At 39.1% G+C, this 19,468-nt stretch overlaps 1 pseudogene; it reads left to right on the forward strand.

Moving 5' to 3' along the window:
• Window positions 1–498: 498 nt before the first annotated feature.
• Window positions 499–17,884, forward strand: LOC121321065 (annotated as a pseudogene).
• Window positions 17,885–19,468: the final 1,584 nt, after the last annotated feature.

Below are 19,468 nucleotides of genomic sequence, written 5' to 3' on the forward strand. Positions count from 1 at the left end.
GCGTTGTTTGGTCCCTGCTAAGATACCGGTACAAAATTGAAAGTCACAAAATAGTTTATGACTAAAATACGTTTATTTGTCAAGGGCCATCATACAACCAAATGTGTTTCTAAAATATTAAATATGTATTTGAATGCATTATTTAAAAAGCTACTTTTCGTAGGGTATGAAACTTTACCATAGTTTTGTGTTTTTAGTCATCAAATTATATTGGTAAAAAACAAACAAAACAAAACTAATCATCAGTCTTGTAAACACCTAGGACCTGTACTCTCCTCCTCTACACTCTTTCTGGCTCGCCAATAATAGGAAAGTAGAGTCATTTCTGACATGTAAGAAAACACTTTAGTACCCAGTTGGGCCAACGGGTGGTATGTGGTGCAGGGACTGTTCACTGCAGTAGTAAAGCACCTTGCACACATCAGTAAAGATGCTTGCACATTAAAGCATCTATAGATGGATGCTGTGTATTGTAGTATGTTGTATTCGGATGCCTGATTTTCACTAGGTACTTTTATTCGGCGTCACCGCATTCCCCTCCCACCGCCATACGATGACGAGCGTTACACACTGGAGCACATCAACATCAACCAGGAGATGATGTTCTACTCCCAGACCTTCACTATCACGGACTGTGATGCATTCTGTGATGCATGTGACTGAACTCCCCCAGTGCTCACCCTCAAAGACCCATACAGCACCGTCTGCAATCAGGTTAGACCCCCACACACACACAATGCACAAAGCACGATACACTACACTTTTTTGTTTTGTCAGTAAATAATATAGATATGCATATATGTGTTATATATATATATATATATATATATATATATATATATATATATATATATATATATATATATATATATATATATATATATATATATATATATATATATAAGAAATATTAATGTAGTTACATAAAAATGAATAATTTGACAAAACAAATAATTATATCAGGACTACAAGTCCTTCTTCAGCTGGATGGAAGAAGCAGTGCTATAAAGAAGCTGCTATTATAAACAAGTTTCTCTCATGAAACGATTACCTCTCTCAGTCAGAAGGCTACAGACAGCTTTCGGAATCTAAACTAATTGAGACAAGAGAGCCATGTGAAAATCAGTGTTCTTTAAAATGGCGAGCCAGAAAGAGTGTAGAGGAGGAGTGTACAGTAAGTGAGTTACCAAACCTCAGAGGATGGCGATAAAATATGATGATCGTGTATCCATATTTACCTTCACAAAGAAGGGTATTCCGTAAGGAAAATTGCAAGAAATGTCAATGTTTTACGCAATGGTGTGCAGACCACAGTTAAGAGATACAGAAAACTGGTAGCTATGCAAAGAGAAGTGACCGAGGCAGAAAGAGGAAAACCACTAAAAGAGAAGACAGAATGATTGCTGAAAGTCCAGTGCTAATCATTTGCTATCCAGAACTCAACTTGCTGCTGATTTCAATCCACATCAAAAGTCACCATATCAAAGGAAACAGTAAAGAGACATCTTTGAGAAGCTGGTATGATGGGAAGATGCAGCTTGAAAAACCTTTGTTGAGACGAGAAAAACATCAAAAACTAGAATGGGCAATAATCATGCATATTTGTCAAAAGAGCAATGGAGAAGAGTGGTTTGGACAGATGAACCAATGCTTTAACTTTTCAACTCCAAGAGGAAACAGCATGTGTGAAGAAAAACAGGCAAGATATTGTCAGGATGTTGTGTAATGGAGGTGATAACGAGAAGGTCTGGAGTCTATTATTATTATTATTATTATTATTATTATTATTAGTTTATTTGGCAGATGCCTTTATCCAGCAGAGAGGGCGAGAAGGGATTAGAGATAGGAGGGGGCAGTGTAATGAAGAAAGCGATAGGCAAGAGCAAGGGTCTTGAATTGAATGCGAGTAGAGACAGGTAGCCAGAGGAGAGTGTGAAGCAGAGGGGTAGCATGAGAGTAGCGAGGTTGGGAGAAAACAAGATGAGCAGCAGAATTTTGAATGAGCTGAAGGGGGCAGATAGCCAAAGCAGGGAGACCAGTGAGGAGAGAGTAAAAATGTTTTGTAGTTAAAATAGAAGGTACATTTAATTCCATTCTTCAACATCATGCAGTGCCATCAGGAAGGTGACTGAAGATTTATTTTTCAACATGATAATGATCCTAAACACAGCCAGACTAAACCTCAATTACTTAAATCAGAAAGAAGAACAACAGGTTTGCACTGGCCTCTCTAGTCACCTGACCTTAACCCCATTGAAATGTTTTGGGATGAGCTTGACATGAGCTAAGGGGGGGTGGGGGGTCTATTTAAATAATCGACTTATCTAAATGGGAAGGATCGAGTTGCCTCTCTCGTCTTCAGTTGGGTAGCCTTCCTGCAACTTGTGTTAAGGTTTGCTAAAACATTTTTAGTCCAGAAACCATTGTTGAAATGTTAAAGGGCTACATTATGACGAATAAGTTATAATGCAATAAATATTAATTGCAAAGGGACAAGTTTATGTTATACTACATAAATACACGGCATACAGCGCAAACTCAATATACAATAAGGAGGTTATATATACGTTATTTAAAAGAAAAATCTATATTATCTACTATCATCAACCAACATCTGCAATAAAGTTGAAGCCTAGATTAAGATTTTGCATCATTCACTTGACCTGCGGTATGCATTAGTTAATTTAAAACCTGTGCCTTTGGTTTGTCTGAGCCACTGGACCAAGCGTTTAACTTTAGAAATTAAAACAATGTGGAGATCAGGATTCAACCACTAAAATATTTGAGTGAATTATTTGAAAATTACTGTACCCCAATTGTGTACCTTGGGCTGCTGTGGGATCCTTTGTATATATATATATATATATATATATATATATATATATATATATATATATATATATATATATATATATATACTTTCACATGTTTATTCAGCAACATACTACAGAGCATATATTTCTTCTATATATATATAAATATATTCTCAAAGGAATATACTCTCTAATAGACATCCTTATTCAAATAACCACCCACTTAAAGAGAAGATTGAGAAAATAAGCACCCAGGTACTATTTTGAGCAAATACAGTGCATACATAAATATAGGAGATGGAGCCCTGATAATCATTTTCAGTCAAAGGGGAATATGACTACCTCTGCTCTGTAGTATGTTGCTGAATAAACATGTGAAAGTATCATGTGTAAAGGATTTTTTATTTTGTTTTGTAGATGCAGGAGAGCTTGAAGCCCCTACGGCCCTTTGAGCGCTTAAATAAGCTGAAGCAGTTCCTGGATCACGACCGGCACGTCCTGCGATTCTTCTGTTTCTGGGATGACTCGGACACAATGTTCGAGGACCCTCGGGAGCTCACGTTGCACTGCTTCCTGGCGGACGACACCATCGAGATTCGAGTGGTGCAGGCCAACTCAGGCAGGGATGCGGCACCCATGTTCCTTCAAAGGAACAAACTGCCTAAGGTGAGGACCATGTGAAGATAGTTGGCAGATATAATTGAAATGACATACTAAAAAAAAACTGCAACATTTCTATCATATGTGACCTTTACAGAATATATTTCTTCTTTATTAGTATTACTTAGTTTTGCTTCTTTGCACTGGATGGTTATTTATTTTATGTACAGTATCGTTGTACTATTTTATGATATTTCTGTGTTCCGGTTTGGTAGAAAAAGGCAGCACAGTTAATGATTCTGATGATTATGTCATGATTTCTTGTTGCTGCTGCTTCCGTTTTACCTGCATGCAGACTATAGAACAGCAAACATACTGATATCTTTATGCTTAGCAGTCCCTGAGTAGCCATAAGAAATGTTTACCAAATCAGTATCTTTGCCAACTATTGCTAGAGAAGTGTCCACCCAAGAGGTATTGAGTTTATTATGGTCGCAGTTAGCTGAACAGTTCCTTTTCATTAGCTCAGACAGCAATGTCGTGGTTCCAAATGGTCACTTTTGTGTCATCCTTTTTATTCACAACTGCTATTAATAAACATCTGTTCCTTTTCAGACACAGGTCTGAACAGCCCCCAGAGAGATTCCAGTAGCATCTAGCTGTAACTTTTTGTATTTTCCAATTTTACAACTGCCAAGCCTGGCAGTGCTTTTTGTTACAGCCAGTATTCCAGTCAAATGGGTTACTTGTAATCAGAAAGATATGATGTTTCTGAATCAATAATGACACAACTTACCTTCTGCTTCACACAGGCACACCCCCTTAACAGGTGCAAAAGATGGAGCAGGGTTCTCTATTTTTGTTTATTACACGGCTTGCTTTTATAGTGAGTGTGTAGTAACGGTATAAGTATCTCCTTTTTCTGAATTATACAAAAGTCAATCTGAAATTATGTATCATACATATACAGTAATGTGCAAACGTTTTAGGCAGGTGTGAAAAAATGTTGTAAGTAACAATGCTTTCAAAAATAGACATGTTAATAGATTATATTTATCAATTAACAAAATGCAAAGTGAGTGAACAAAAGAAAACTCTAAATCAAATCCATATTTGGTGTGACCACCCTTTGCCTTCAAAACAGCATCAATTCTTCTAGGTACACTTGCACAAAGTCAGGGATTTTGTAGGCATATAGTCAGGTGTATGATTAAACAATTATACCAAACAGGTGCTAATGATCATCAATTCAATATGTAGGTTGAATCACAATCATTAACTGAAACAGAAACAGCTGTGCAGGAGGAATAAAACTGGGTGAGGAACAGCCAAACTCAGCTAACAAGGTGAGGTTGCTGAAGACAGTTTACTGTCAAAAGTCATACACCATGGCAAGACTGAGCACAGCAACAAGACACAAGGTAGTTGTACTGCATCAGCAAGGTCTCTCCCAGTCAGAAATTTCAAGGCAGACAGGGGTTTCCAGATGTGCTGTCCAAGCTCTTTTGAAGAAGCACAATGAAACGGGCAACGTTGAGGGCATAAGACGCAGTGGTCGGCCAAGGAAATTTACTGCAGCAGATGAAAGACGCATCATGCTTACTTCCCTTCGCAATCAGAAGGTGTCCAGCAATGCCATCAGCTCAGAATTGGCAGAAAACAGTGGGACCCTGGTACACCCATCTACTGTCCTGAGAAGTCGGGTCAGAAGTGGCCTTCATGGAAGACTTGTGGCCAAAAAGCCATACCTCCGACGTGGAAACAAGGCCAAGCGACTCAACTATGCATGAAAACACAGGAACTGGGGTGCGGAAAAATGGCAGCAGGTGCTCTGGACTGATGAGTCAAAATTTGAATTATTTGGTTGTAGCAGAAGGCAGTTTGTTTGCCGAAGGGCTGGAGAGCGGTACACGAATGAATGTCTGCAGGCAACAGTGAAGCGTGGTGGAGGTTCCTTGCAGGTTTGGGGCTGCATTTCTGCAAATTGAGTTGGGGATTTGGTCAGAATTAATGGTCTCCTCAATGCTGAGAAGTATAGGCAGCTACTTCTCCATCATGCAATACCATCAGGGAGGCATCTGATTGGCCCCAAATTTATTCTGCAGCATGACAATGACCCCAAACAAACAGCGAAAGGCATTAAGAACTATCTTCAGCGTAAAGAAGAACAAGGAGTCCTGGAAGTGATGGTATGGCCCCCACAGAGCCCTGATCTCAACATCATCGAGTCTGTCTGGGATTACATGAAGAGAGAGAAGCAACTGAGGCTGCCTAAATCCACAGAAGAACTGTGGTTAGTTCTCCAAGATGTTTGGGCCAACCTACCTGCCGAGTTCCTTCAAAAACTGTGTGCAAGTGTACATAGAAGAATTGATGCTGTTTTGAAGGCAAAGGGTGGTCACACCAAATATTGATTTGATGTAGATTTTTCTTCTGTTCACTCACTTTGCATTTTGTTAATTGATAAATATAATTGTAACAGGGCGAGCAGCCCTGCACAGCATTTATTTTAGAATGGGGTCTCCCCCTCCGCCCCTGTGTTATTTTGTATCTGTTGATTATTTTGTATGACATCGCAGCCGTGCATTTTTGTGTTTATTGTTTTAAAACTGTATTTGTTTATAAATGATGGCGAACTGCCGTGCATTTTGTTTTGCATTGTGGATGGGAAGCCCCATCCACCTTATTAAAACCCATACAGAAGGTGGCCATCTCCCGAATTAATTAAGTGATTAATTTATTGCTAATACATGGTCACCTGTATAAAAAGCCTGCAGCTCTCCATGTTCAAGGAGAGATGTGTTCAGAAGTGGAGAACGGGAGAGCGAGAGGCGAGAGAGATTTAAAAAAAGAAAATAAGGATCAGGGAAGGCAGTTGCTCAGCCTGACCTTAGCATTTATTTTGTGTTCGTGATTTATTCTGTTTAATTGTTTTATTTGTGCTCTGTGAGCAAGTGTTTATTTTTTGTTCAAATATATATATTTTTTATTTTTGTTAATTAATAAAACGGCGCAAACGCCACTGCACCGTACCTCTGTTCTGGTTGTGTTTTCTTCTGGTCTGGGTCCCCGCAACGCCGTCTCTGTGACAATAATCTATTAACATGTCTATTTTTGAAAGCATTCTTACTTTACAGCATTTTTTCACACCTGCTCAAAACTTTTGCACAGTACTATATATATCATCTTTTACTGTCATGGATGGCTGAGTGGTTATGTCACAGGCCAGGAAGTAAACAGAGGTACAGTACTGCAGGACGAAGGGCTGGGTGTGTATGTATTAAATAAATCAAATAAAATGAAACAAAACACTTTAACAAAACAAAAGGGCACGATGGCCAAAACAATTATATCTATACAAACAAGTATCATGCTCTATCTCCAGCATGAGTAGCAATTGTTTACCTTTGTGATGGCACTCTCTCTCTCTCTCTCTCTCTCTCTCTCTCTCTCTCTCTCTCTCTCTCTCTCTCTCTCTCCCCCTATTGAGCGGCTGCTGTGCTTTTATACATGTGACCATCATCAAATTCGTAATCACTTAATTTGGAGATGGCTACATTACACACAAGTTTAGAGTGATGGGGCTTTAACCCCATCCGCGCTACCAAACAATAACATTTAACTAATAATATATAATAATAATAATAATAATAATAATAATAATAATAATAATAAACACAGGGGCAGGCACACCTCGTCACAGACTTTTACAAATCGTAAAGCTGACCAAATTAATTTGAAACTAACTGCACATGTATGGTTGCAAGTCTATAAAAACCTGCAATTTTGTATTGGAAGCCAGGTGGTCATACTGTGTAAAAAATAAAAGGGGGAGGTGTATGCTGTGATGCTTGTCCATGGTTGTGATGGGGTGATGCTTGACCATGGTTGTGTATGGGGTGATGCTTGTCCATGGTTGTGTATAGGGTGATGCTTTTCCATGGTTGTTTTATGGGGCGATGCTTGTCCATGGTTGTGTATGCAGCGATGCTTGTCCATGGTTGTGTATGGAGCAATGCTTGTCCATGGTTATGTATGGGGTGATGCTTGCCCATGGTTGTGTATGGGGTGATGCTTTTCCATGGTTGTTTTATGGGGCGATGCTTTTCCATGGTTGTGATGAGGTGATGCTTGTCCATGGTTGTGTATGCAGCAATGCTTGTCCATGGTTGTGTATGCGGCGATGCTTGTCCATGGTTATGTATGGGGTGATGCTTGACCATGGTTGTGTATGGGGTGATGCTTGTCCATGGTTATGTATGGGGTGATGCTTTTCCATGGTTGTTTTATGGGGCGATGGTTGTCCATGGTTGTGTATGTGGCGATGCTTGTCCATGGTTGTGTATGTGGCGATGCTTGTCCATGGTTGTGTATGCGGTGATGCTTGTCCATGGTTGTGTATGCGGTGATGCTTGTCCATGGTTGTGTATGTGGCGATGCTTGTCCATGGTTGTGTATGCGGTGATGCTTGTCCATGGTTGTGTATGCGGCGATGGTTGTCCATGGTTGTGTATGCAGCGATGGTTGTCCATGGTTGTGTATGCAGCGATGGTTGTCCATGGTTGTGTATGCAGCGATGCTTGTCCATGGTTGTGTATGTGGCGATGCTTGTCCATGGTTGTGTATGCGGTGATGCTTGTCCATGGTTGTGTATGCGGTGATGCTTGTCCATGGTTGTGTATGCGGCGATGGTTGTCCATGGTTGTGTATGCAGCGATGGTTGTCCATGGTTGTGTATGCAGCGATGGTTGTCCATGGTTGTGTATGCGGCGATGCTTGTCCATGGTTGTGTATGGGGTGATGCTTGTCCATGGTTGTGTATGGGGTGATGCTTGTCCATGGTTGTGTATGCAGCGATGGTTGTCCATGGTTGTGTATGCAGCGATGGTTGTCCATGGTTGTGTATGCGGCGATGGTTGTCCATGGTTGTGTATGCGGCGATGCTTGTCCATGGTTGTGTATGCGGTGATGCTTGTCCATGGTTGTGTATGCGGTGATGCTTGTCCATGGTTGTGTATGCAGCGATGGTTGTCCATGGTTGTGTATGCAGCGATGGTTGTCCATGGTTGTGTATGCAGCGATGCTTGTCCATGGTTGTGTATGCAGCGATGCTTGTCCATGGTTGTGTATGCGGTGATGCTTGTCCATGGTTGTGTATGCAGCGATGCTTGTCCATGGTTGTGTATGCGGTGATGCTTGTCCATGGTTGTGTATGCGGTGATGCTTGTCCATGGTTGTGTATGCAGCGATGGTTGTCCATGGTTGTGTATGCAGCTACGCTTGTCCATGGTTGTGTATGCAGCGATGCTTGTCCATGGTTGTGTATGCAGCGATGCTTGTCCATGGTTGTGTATGCAGTGATGTTTTTTTTTCATGGTTAATGCTCCCTCTTTCTGCCTGGACAAGCTTTGCTTTACTCCACACTGAACACATACTGGGATTGACAGGGCTGCAGTAGCTCCAGGCTGCAGCCTTGCTATCCAGCAGCGGCAGTGAGCTAACTGTTTCTGAAAGTGTGAATTAAAGATGTATTTATTTTTTGCTTTTCCCTGCACTGCCTCTTGTGACAGACTAATTTCAGAAACAAGCTTGGTGATAATAAAGCATCACTTTACAAGGTGTACAAAGGTTTTCTAAAATGTCAAGTGTTTTTTTTTTTTTTTTTTTTTACAGCATGCACCAGCTCCTAAACATCAGCCTGGTGAAATAGCAGATCGCACCATTCTCAATGTGTTTGGTCCCATTGGACACGGTGGGTGCTACATTGTGGATAGCCTTAAGGTTGGTGAAAAATATTAAACATGCATTAATCATTTACTGCCTTTAATCTATTTTAGTCAGGTTGAAACAGTTAGGGTAGGCAACCTCAACAAGGCATATCAGAAACACACACACACACACACACACACACACATATATATATATATATATATATATATATATAGCTAGCTCTGAAAAATATTAAGAGATCACTGCAAAATTAATAGTTTCTTTGGTTTTACTTTTTATAGGTATGTGTTTGGGTAAAATGAACATTTTTGTTTTATTCTATAAACTACTGACAACATTTCTCCCAAATTACAAATAAAAATATTGTCATTTAGAGCATTTATTTGCAGAAAATGACAACTGGTCAAAATAACAAAAAAAGATGCAGTGTTGTCAGACCTCGAATAATGCAAAGAAAATAAGTTCAGATTCATTTTTAAACAACGTAATACTAATGTTTTAACTTAGGAAGAGTTCAGAAATCAATATTTGGTGGAATAACCCTGATTTTCAGTCACAGCTTTCATTCGTCTTGGCATGCTCTCCACCAGTCTTTTACATTGATGTTGGGTGACTTTATGCCACTCCTGGCGCAAAAATTCAAGCAGCTCATCTTTGTTTGATGGCTTGTGATCATCCATTTTCCTCTTGATCACGTTCCAGAGGTTTTCAATGGGGTTCAGGTCTGGAGATTGGGCTGGCCATGACAGGGTCTTGATCTGGTGGTCCTCCATCCACACCTTGATTGACCTGGCTGTGTGGCATGGAGCATTGTCCTGCGGGAAAAAACAATCCTCAGAGTTGGGGAACATTGTCAGAGCAGAAGGAAGCAAGTTTTCTTCCAGGACAACCTTGTACTTGACTTGATTCATGTGTCCTTCACAAAGACCCCCAGATCATCACCGATCCTCTACCACATTTCACAGTGGGTGCGAGACACTGTGGCTTGTAGGCCTCTCCAGGTGTCCGTCTAACCATTAGACAACCAGATGTTGGATAAAGCTGAAAATTGGACTCATCAGAGAAGATGACCTTACTCCAGTCCTCTACGGTCCAATCCTTATGGTCTTTTGCAAACCTCAGCCTGGCTCTTCTTTGCTTCTCATTGATGAAGGGCTTTTTTCTAGCTTTGCACGACTTCAGCCCTGTCCGTAAGAGACTGTTTCCAACCGTCCTCGTCGTGCACTTCACCCCAGCTGCCGTTTGCAATTCTTTTTGTAGGTCACTTGATGTCATCCTACGGTGGGTGAGTGACATTCGAATGAGTTGCTGGTTATCCCAGTCAGTGGAGAGTCATTTTTGCTCTCTGCCGGTCTATAGCTTTGTTGTCACCAATGTGTGCGGCTTGATCTTGTTCTTATGAACCGCCGTCTTTGAAATTTTAAGGATGGAAGCAACGCGACGCTCGTTGTATCCCTCTGCCAGTAAAGCCAGAATTGAACCCTTCTTTTCCTCACTCAAAACTTTTCAACTCTTTGGGCATGGTCAATAGTTATTTTTGGATTCCAATTACTTTTGAGGTACTACTAGCACTGTTTTGCCATTCAGCTGGTCCTATTGTGATGCCCACTGGAGTGGTTTTTATACTTTTCCTCGTTAAATAAGATTTGGTTCAGGTGATCCCCTAATCAGTACCTCATTCAGTAGAATGAGGTGTGCCTGTGTTGGAATTCAACAGACACTGGAATGGAATGGCTGCCATGCATGTAGAGATGTTGATTTAAAAAAAATTTGCAGTGGTCTCTTAATTTTTTCCAGAGCTGTATATATATATATATATATATATATATATATATATATATATATATATATATATATATATATATATATCGCACTGGGAATATAAATAACACCCTGTAGTTGACCATACCATGAACAACATAAAACATTTCATAAGAAATTTGCCATACTTTCACATATAAAGTCTATTGCCAGTCCAATAAAAAAGTCACTGTGGCTTAAGCAACGTTTCATAAAATCTAACTGACCCTCTTCAAAAATAGATGAAGGAGTTAAAAAAAACAAATGTCCATTTCCTACCAATGCAGAATGAGTGTCTGTTTTTAATAATACCGGGACAATATTCAACGTGACACCTGTCTTGTCAGTTACTATTGCATACATTTATTTTTGAAGTAAAACGAAGAACACATATCCTACCCAGTCATTCTGCATTGTTAGTAAATGGAAAACTTCTGTTGTGCCACTTTCTTTGTGGGACGTCTTTCAATTCTCTTGTCTATTTGTGAAGAGGGGACCATTCTCATGAGACAGGCAGATCTCTGATTTTCAAAACTACTGCAGCTTCCTTCTGTGGCGCTTGTTCCACTTGCTTAGCTATACAGTCCAGTCTAGTCAATGAGCAGATACAAAAACCTATTCCTGTCCAACTGGTCAGTCACAAAATCATATCTTATACATAAACAAGGGGCATAGTGATCAATAAATGTCCCACCCTCACTCTGTATTCCTAGTAAATTGATAACCTTTTGGGGTACTTCGGAGACAATTATCTCAAAAAATTGCATATAGTTTCTCCTGCCAATGCAAAAAATGTTTCTACATTTACTCACTTTTAATCTTTCCTTTAATCTTCTTATCCTAAAATAGTATTACATCACCAAATGAATGCAGTTTAATGAACCCGTTTTCCCAATGTGTTAGACTGGAGCTGTGCATCAAGAGTTCTACAAGTATTGTGACCTGGCCTTAGGGGCTGTGATAAATGTGTCGGGGGAGGAAGGTGAATCTGCGACGGCTTCACCAAGGAATATTACCGCACAAAATATGGGGTCAGTGAGTATTTCTTGAATGTAATTTACAGTAATGTGAAAAAATAAAACTGAGTTGTAGATTGTGCATTGTAAAAAATGAATGTGCTATTTCATAATCTAAAGAAATTAAAAACAAAAAAAACAAAGTTAGGGGCCACACAACAAAAAATTGTAGCGGCAGCCTATATATTTTAGAATGTTAAAGGTGGTTGCTATTCAGTTTTCGTACTCTGACTGCTGGAATGGAGCCTTATTGTCTGTTGGTAGTTGCTGTCCTCCTCCATTGATTTCCAGTGCAATGTAGAACAGAAACATCGGACATAATTTAGGAATGATCTGCATAATTGCTACAATCTTCATGACCACTAGATGGCAGTAAGAAGATGATAATGACAGACTGGTAATGTTCGGTAGAACTATTGCCATTGCTGCAAGAAGTCAGTTCTAAAATTGATCAAAAGTGATATTTATGTGGCACTTAAAAGTTCTAATATAACTTGTATCTAAGAGTGGAGCAGCCCTGGGATGATGTGCTGTACACAGTAGAACCAGCATTTGTTTTACAGTTTTTGACTTGCAACAACACAACGCGTCATTATTTCTTGCAAAGCCGATCCTGCAGCTGTTTTAAAGGCACAGTTGTATTTGAGACAGACAATTTCCTGCTACAAGAGTATCACACATATATATAATCCAGAGCTAAAGGTTTGAATACTGCAGATCTACGGTCTATAACATTTCCCTCTCCTTTCCCACAGAGGACTTTACTCCAGTGAGATACAGAGCCTCTGCAGGCCCTAGACTGGAAAAGAAGGTTCCCCCATACAATGGGTTTGGATCGGAGGAGGACTCGCTGTGCTCATGCCTAGGGTTGATGCCGAAACCACCTCAGAAAGACTTCAGGAAGATGATGGAGAAAGACAGGTAGAGAAACACTTTTTAAAAAAGGTGCCAATGGCAGACCTGCATCGAACTTGATTGACTAAAAGGCTTCTTTCCACGAAGTCAGGTGTAGTTTAATGACATTGTAGTTTATTTTTTGTGGAAGCAACTACTAAAAATAATCAGTACTTGAACATTTCAAAATACTAATGTGTGTGGTTACTTACAATAATACATGAATTATAGAGGACTACAGGATATACCATGAACGTTCACACAGTATTGTAGTTATTCCATGAATGAGATGGTCTGGATCGGTTGTCTGCTGTGTTACAGTGAAATAGTGGAATTACAAACCTCAAGCAAGGAAATATGTACAGTCAAATCAAAGAAGTAAATAGTAAATATATAAGTGACGTTTTTAAAGAATTTAGAATAATAAAAAAAAAAAAAGTTCAAGTACAATTTTTTTCTTTTCCAAATAGCTTTGCAATACTGTACAGAACAGTCAGGTACATCTTGTCAACATATTTATTGTAATTGCATAGCCTGCTTTGGATGAAAGTGATTCAGTTTTATAGAGCACAGGTAAATTGCTAATTTCACATTTAATTTCCAGAAAAGGACTGGACAGCAGTGTGCTGCACTTCGTTGCCATAATGATTACGGACAGTCCTGTTGACATCTACTTCCTTTGTGATGACACCATTGCTGTGTTTGAGCCTCCACAGAGGAACTCAGGTAATCTATTGCTCTCGATTCACAAATACCTTTATACAACCTTTCTGTGGTTCATTATTCTGTATTCATTTTAACAAATAGCCAACTGTGACAGGATGATGTCACTGGCAAGCTGTTTGTAACCAGGAAGATACTCAGACTCGGAGAGTTGCAGGTTTACACTCGCTCTTGCACTTTTGAATAAATAATAAAACAGTAAACAAGACACAAAACAAAATAGACACAAGGGCCAAACAAACAGGTTAAACAAACAGAATATATACAGTACAACATCGCATATCTGACCCCCAGTGGACTGTGGTATAGGCGGATATGTGAAAAAGTCAGATTTGCGAACACGTGTAGAAAAAGCATTTACACATCCACAAATAGGTTATTGAACAAAAACAACACGCAAACTGCTTTAAACATGGGGTCATATTTTGCTTTAAAAGTAAGCAAACGTAAACAAGATTAATTAGGCTACAAATATACAGTGTTGCTATGTGGTTTGCAATAAGCCATCTCCATGCAAAGCTTTTAAAAAAAAAAAATACAAAACAAACGTTAAATGTACAGTAACCTGCACTGATGCTTTCTTTCTTAACTCTAGAAGTCCCTGCCTCCCTGGTTCTGCTTTCTTAATATCTCTGTCATGGTACTTTGCGCTCTTTCTTGATGTTGCCAACAGCCAACAGCCAATAAGCAGCTCGGTTTCAATATTGCTTTGGCTATTTTAAACAAACGGTTGGTAAGCATTGCGTTTATTAAGCTTGCTTTAATTCAAATGCATTTAAAAACTACAACACGCAGCCAATATCTGCAAGTGTGTGCTCCATCATATAAACACAATGCACAAAAAAAAAAGCTTTCTCGACTGGTGTATTGAAACGTCACTGCTACACTGCTGAGTGACACATGCACACAGCCCACCTCTCTTAAAGGGGAACGCACCAAAAGGCTGATTGCTGTAACACTTTCTTTCTGTTTCCATCGCGGAAGCTGCATTTTCTGCCAATGCCAGTACTCTTGTAGCCTACTTTTAATATTTATTTATTTAGCGAGGCGGTTAATTGATGAGGGTGTTTATGTGATGGTCGGATATGCAATGCTCCTGTATTTCTAAACTCTGAGGTTTTAGACCGAGCCTCCGGTTTCACAAATACACAATACCCAGCTTCAAAACTCTCCTAAACACCCTTGATAATTATATACATATATTCTACATATATTTATATACATATAATTCTACATATAATTATATACATATATTCTATATAAAATGGCTTTGGTAAGCACAACACTGATTGGCTGAACATGATTCCTGACAACAACGAGCTAAATGTTTTCTAGGGTGGCTGTGGCACTCGTCTTTGCCTTGTCTTACAGTGCACCTAGCAGTGTGTATTTTTACTAGTGTACACCTAGTTGTGTCATATTGCTTACATTTCTGGTGTTCTCAATGTAACTCACAAATGAGAATGGGTTGCTCACGGTCAACATCATGAGAAATAAACACAGTGCTTCTGTTTATACCACAATTCAGAGAAAAATATTCACTCAGCGGCAGTGAGAATGAAATCATGTATTCAATGCAGGATCTCTAAACACTTGTAGAAATTGAGTTACTGGTCATTTGTCGCAGGGGTAATCGGAGGCAAGTATTTGGAAAGAGGGCGGATAAAGAAGCCAGATCAAGAGCTGTTCAAGATCGAGCCGTCAGAGTACTTCAAGACGCAGGACCTGTTTGTTGGAGCCAAGCTGTCTTTCAATGGGTACAACGTCCAGCTGGTGAACACTGACGAGTACACCTTCAACTACATGGAGAAGCACGCAGAGGGATCAATCAATCAATCAATCTTTATTTTATATAGCGCCTTTCATAGTGGACCATCATCACAAAGTGCTTTACAAGATGGAGTAACAACAAGAAAATCCATAATACTTTAAATACAGAGAAATACATAATGCATGCTATACAGTAAAAAGCGTCTGTTAGGTCAAGGAGCATAAACACAGAGGAAGTTTAAGGGCAGCAGGAACCAAGCCAGAGTCTAGGGACAGGTTGAGAGTGTGCATAATGGAAGGAGCAAGATCAGACACATAGAGAATAACAAGGTTAGTCGGCCAGGAGTCCAGGGGGGAACGTGGCAGTAGTTAATTTCAACAGTAAGCCGGAGACATCAGCAATGGAGAGAGGAGAGAAGGAAGAGAGTGCAGGAGGGGCAACTGGAAGAGCCTCGAGGTGGTCAAGTAGTAAACTGGGTTTGTGATGGGAGAGCGTAGAATAGATGTTGTCAGTTTTGTTCCGAAGGAGGAGAAATCATGACAGGTAAGAGAGGAGGATGAATGGGAGATGGATCTGTCGTTGGCTGGATGTAGAATTTGGTCAGTGGTCTTAATGAGAACACTGGGTTTACCATGTCCCATAGTTATGATTTTAGAGAAATACTTCACCCTGGCCACGGCGAGCGCACGCCTGTAGCTCGCGAGATGGTTGGTCCAGATCTCTCGTTGAACCATTAGTCCAGGCGACTTCCACTTGCACTCAAGCTTGTGGCAGGCAGACTTAAGCACTTGAATATCGAGGGTGTACCATGGGCAGTTTCAATCTTTCTTGACGGTTCTAGTTGTACACTGATTGTCAATTTATACTATCCTTTGGTCTGGAGCCGTATACTTAACACACGTTTCTAATCAGCCTCCCAATTCAACACAGCCCAGCACACAAATGAATTCTAAATGACTATTTTTAAGTGCAGTCTGGTTACCTTAGCAAGCAAAGATTAAAACTATTAAAAATTAACTGTAATTCACTTACCTATTTCAATGTTGTTTTCGCCAGCGGTTGGAAACACACGCGTCTCTGCAGTACACTCACATGACAGGGCTTACCACTTTTGTTTTCCATGTATATTGTTTCCATGTATATTGTTTGTATGATGTATTTCTGTTTGAGATAAACTGGGAGTGTTATAAAGAGGCTAGGTGATGACAGGCTATTAGATATGTTTTTAATCCCACTTGAGACTTTGCCTCTCAAGTTACTGGATGTGGGAGAAAAATCACATTTAATGCTTGTCATCACCGATCTTATTTAGGGAACACGTTGGAAAGGAAAAAAACACTCTGGCTCCTTATACATATTAATTCACATAGAAGCAGAGTTTTATGGGCTTTGCTTATTTTTTTCTCATAATTTACAGTATAAGCACTGCTGTTTCTTATGTGATGAGATCAAATGCAGTAGATCCACGATTGTTTTTTCTTAAAAATTTATTTAGAAGGTAGTGTAAAATTAAATTCTCCTGAGCTGTCGACGTATAGTCTATAAAACAATACATTCTAATTATATTTGCACTGATATAGTTCTTTTTCTCTTAACCTTTTTATTTTATTGTGTTACGTGTTCCCATGTGTTGCTACAACTGGTCAATCCATCTCAATTGCATATGTAAGCAAGAGGATGATGGGAAATGTAGTTCTGAGAGGTCCATGCAGGTACAAGGGAAGCAATCTTGAGGCAGGGAATGCAATTTATAAGTTTAAAAAGGTGGTCAAAATGTAAAAAAAAAATAATAATAATTAACAGTACACACACCTTACGTAAACAGTTGTAGCAACACGTGGGAACATGTAACACAATAAAATAAAAAGGTCCTCATGTACCCTTTAATATTTATATAGCGAGTATCAAAACCTTTTAGGTAAATAAGTTAAGGCTTATGAGATTTGCTCAGATGTTTAGTTTAGATAGGTTAGCTTAGTATTATCAAGCTATTTGCACACCTAAGTGGATGGAGGATGGAATAACAAAAACAAATACCCAATGGATTCTAGGAGCATTACATACTTTTGTTAGTCGCAGTGTGAAAATCTATTATGTATAATATATACATTTGTTTGCTATTTCTCATTATTAAATGCAAAAAAAAGTTTTAGTAATGCAATTTGGATTAACGTGCTGCGAACAACTGTAAAAAATGTCCCTTGAGAATGCAAAGTTTAAATGAATGTTTTGTTGTGTTACATTACAATTACAGACACTATATATGTGCATCCCTATTCATAACTTAAATTAGAGCTAATGCAGTTTGTCATGAAAAGCGCCATAAAAATGAATATTGTATTGTTGTTCATCATGTTCATGATTCATGTTCATTGTTGTGTATAACCAGTGTTTCTGATCACCAGGAATCTCCGATTAAGGTGGCAGAGGATCAGCTCTCTGAACATGAGATCATGACTGTGGGGCTCCACTACAGCATCCGTGAGCAGCATGAGAAGATACCGACCTACTGGTGTCTGTGGCACAGGAGCAGCTGAGGAAAAAAACATTCAAAAGCTCCTTAGTACTGGCTGATTTCTTTGTGCACAACGACCGGAAAAAGTATTGTCTTGTGCATAATTCTCTTTTGCTGTTTCAAACATAACACTACCCTATAGCCAAGAATACATTAGCTAGATGTGACACTGCAGTGCAACCTAAGGTCCACATGCAGCCATCAAGGGTCAACTTATGGCCCCTACATTATAAGCAGTATAATCAGTTCAGAGCAACTGCATAGAGATAAGTAAACATGACACAGACGGTCTTATTATCAAGAATTCAGCTTCATATAACCAAGCTGTGTTATAAGGGTCTCTCAGGGCTTCACATGTGGCCCTCAGGTTAGCTCAGGTTGATCACCTTTAAAAATAAGAGCCGGTCTTCAAGAGATTACAAACTAACTTTGTACTTTAAGTTCATTTTGATGTTGAATTCAGAATCTGGTCATTTAGCTTTCTTTCACTGGGCTGAACATTCTGTTCAAATCTCAGTTATCATCAAATAAGAATAAACAAAATGCTGATGACCAGTTGCTGTGAAAAGCCAATTCCTCTTCACGTTGTTTCCAGTCCTATAAATCTACGTTACTTTTTCTTCCTATAATTATAATGCCACCTGCCTTAATATTTACCAGATGTCGGTGATGTTTTTTTCATTAAATAAAACTTTTTCTTCACATTGTTCTTTTCACACGTTTGTGTAGGAGCGGATTCCTGCCTGTCCAGCTGCCTGTGGCTGATGATCTGCTGAGAGAAATCATGGCAAAGTAAGTCTGAAATAATAAATAGGGAATATTTTTAAACTTGTGTCTGGCTTCCTCTGCTGGCAGCTGAGATTTTGTGTGTCTGACTGATTTGTGAAATGCAATTTGATGAAGAACTTTTTTGACACTGAATAACATAAACCTTTCTTTATTATCATGTATGCACTACTTAAACTGCACAGAAGAACTGCAGTGTCACATCTAGCTAATGTATTCTTAACTTACAAGCATTTTGCTTCATAAAAACATTGTAAAATGTCACTATATTTAGTTAGTTTTCTAAACAAAAACCCAAACCAGTAACACATAACTGAGGTGTAAGTTTTTGTAATATCTAGGTTTCAAAATGACCAAGAAGAGCTGGATTACAATACATTCCTGCCGGCAAAAGACTGGAAAGATCATCCTTTACCATATCCTCAACCAGGAGCACTTATCCAGGTAAATATATATATATATATATATATATATATATATATATATATATATATATATATATATACACACACACACAAAAAAAAACATAAACTGCCTAATTATAGATAATAATAATCTGATACTGCACATTCTTTCACTTGTTGCTATACATTTCAAGATGCTTCTTTTCTATACATTGCAATAATGTAGGTGAATGACTGCTAGTTAGTGCCTAAAAGAAACCTGAATTATATCTAAATTCAGCACTATGGAGTGTTTAAGAGTGGATGGATGCGCAAGCCTTTCACTTAGTTTGCTGGTCTAATAGCACTATGTAACACAATTTTTGTTCCTGGGTAGTAAGTGTTATTTTCTAATTGCTTATTCCTCAAAAGTATAG

This window comes from Polyodon spathula, chromosome 9 (genome assembly GCF_017654505.1).
Source record: "Polyodon spathula isolate WHYD16114869_AA chromosome 9, ASM1765450v1, whole genome shotgun sequence".
NCBI classification, from domain to species: Eukaryota; Metazoa; Chordata; class Actinopteri; order Acipenseriformes; family Polyodontidae; genus Polyodon; species Polyodon spathula.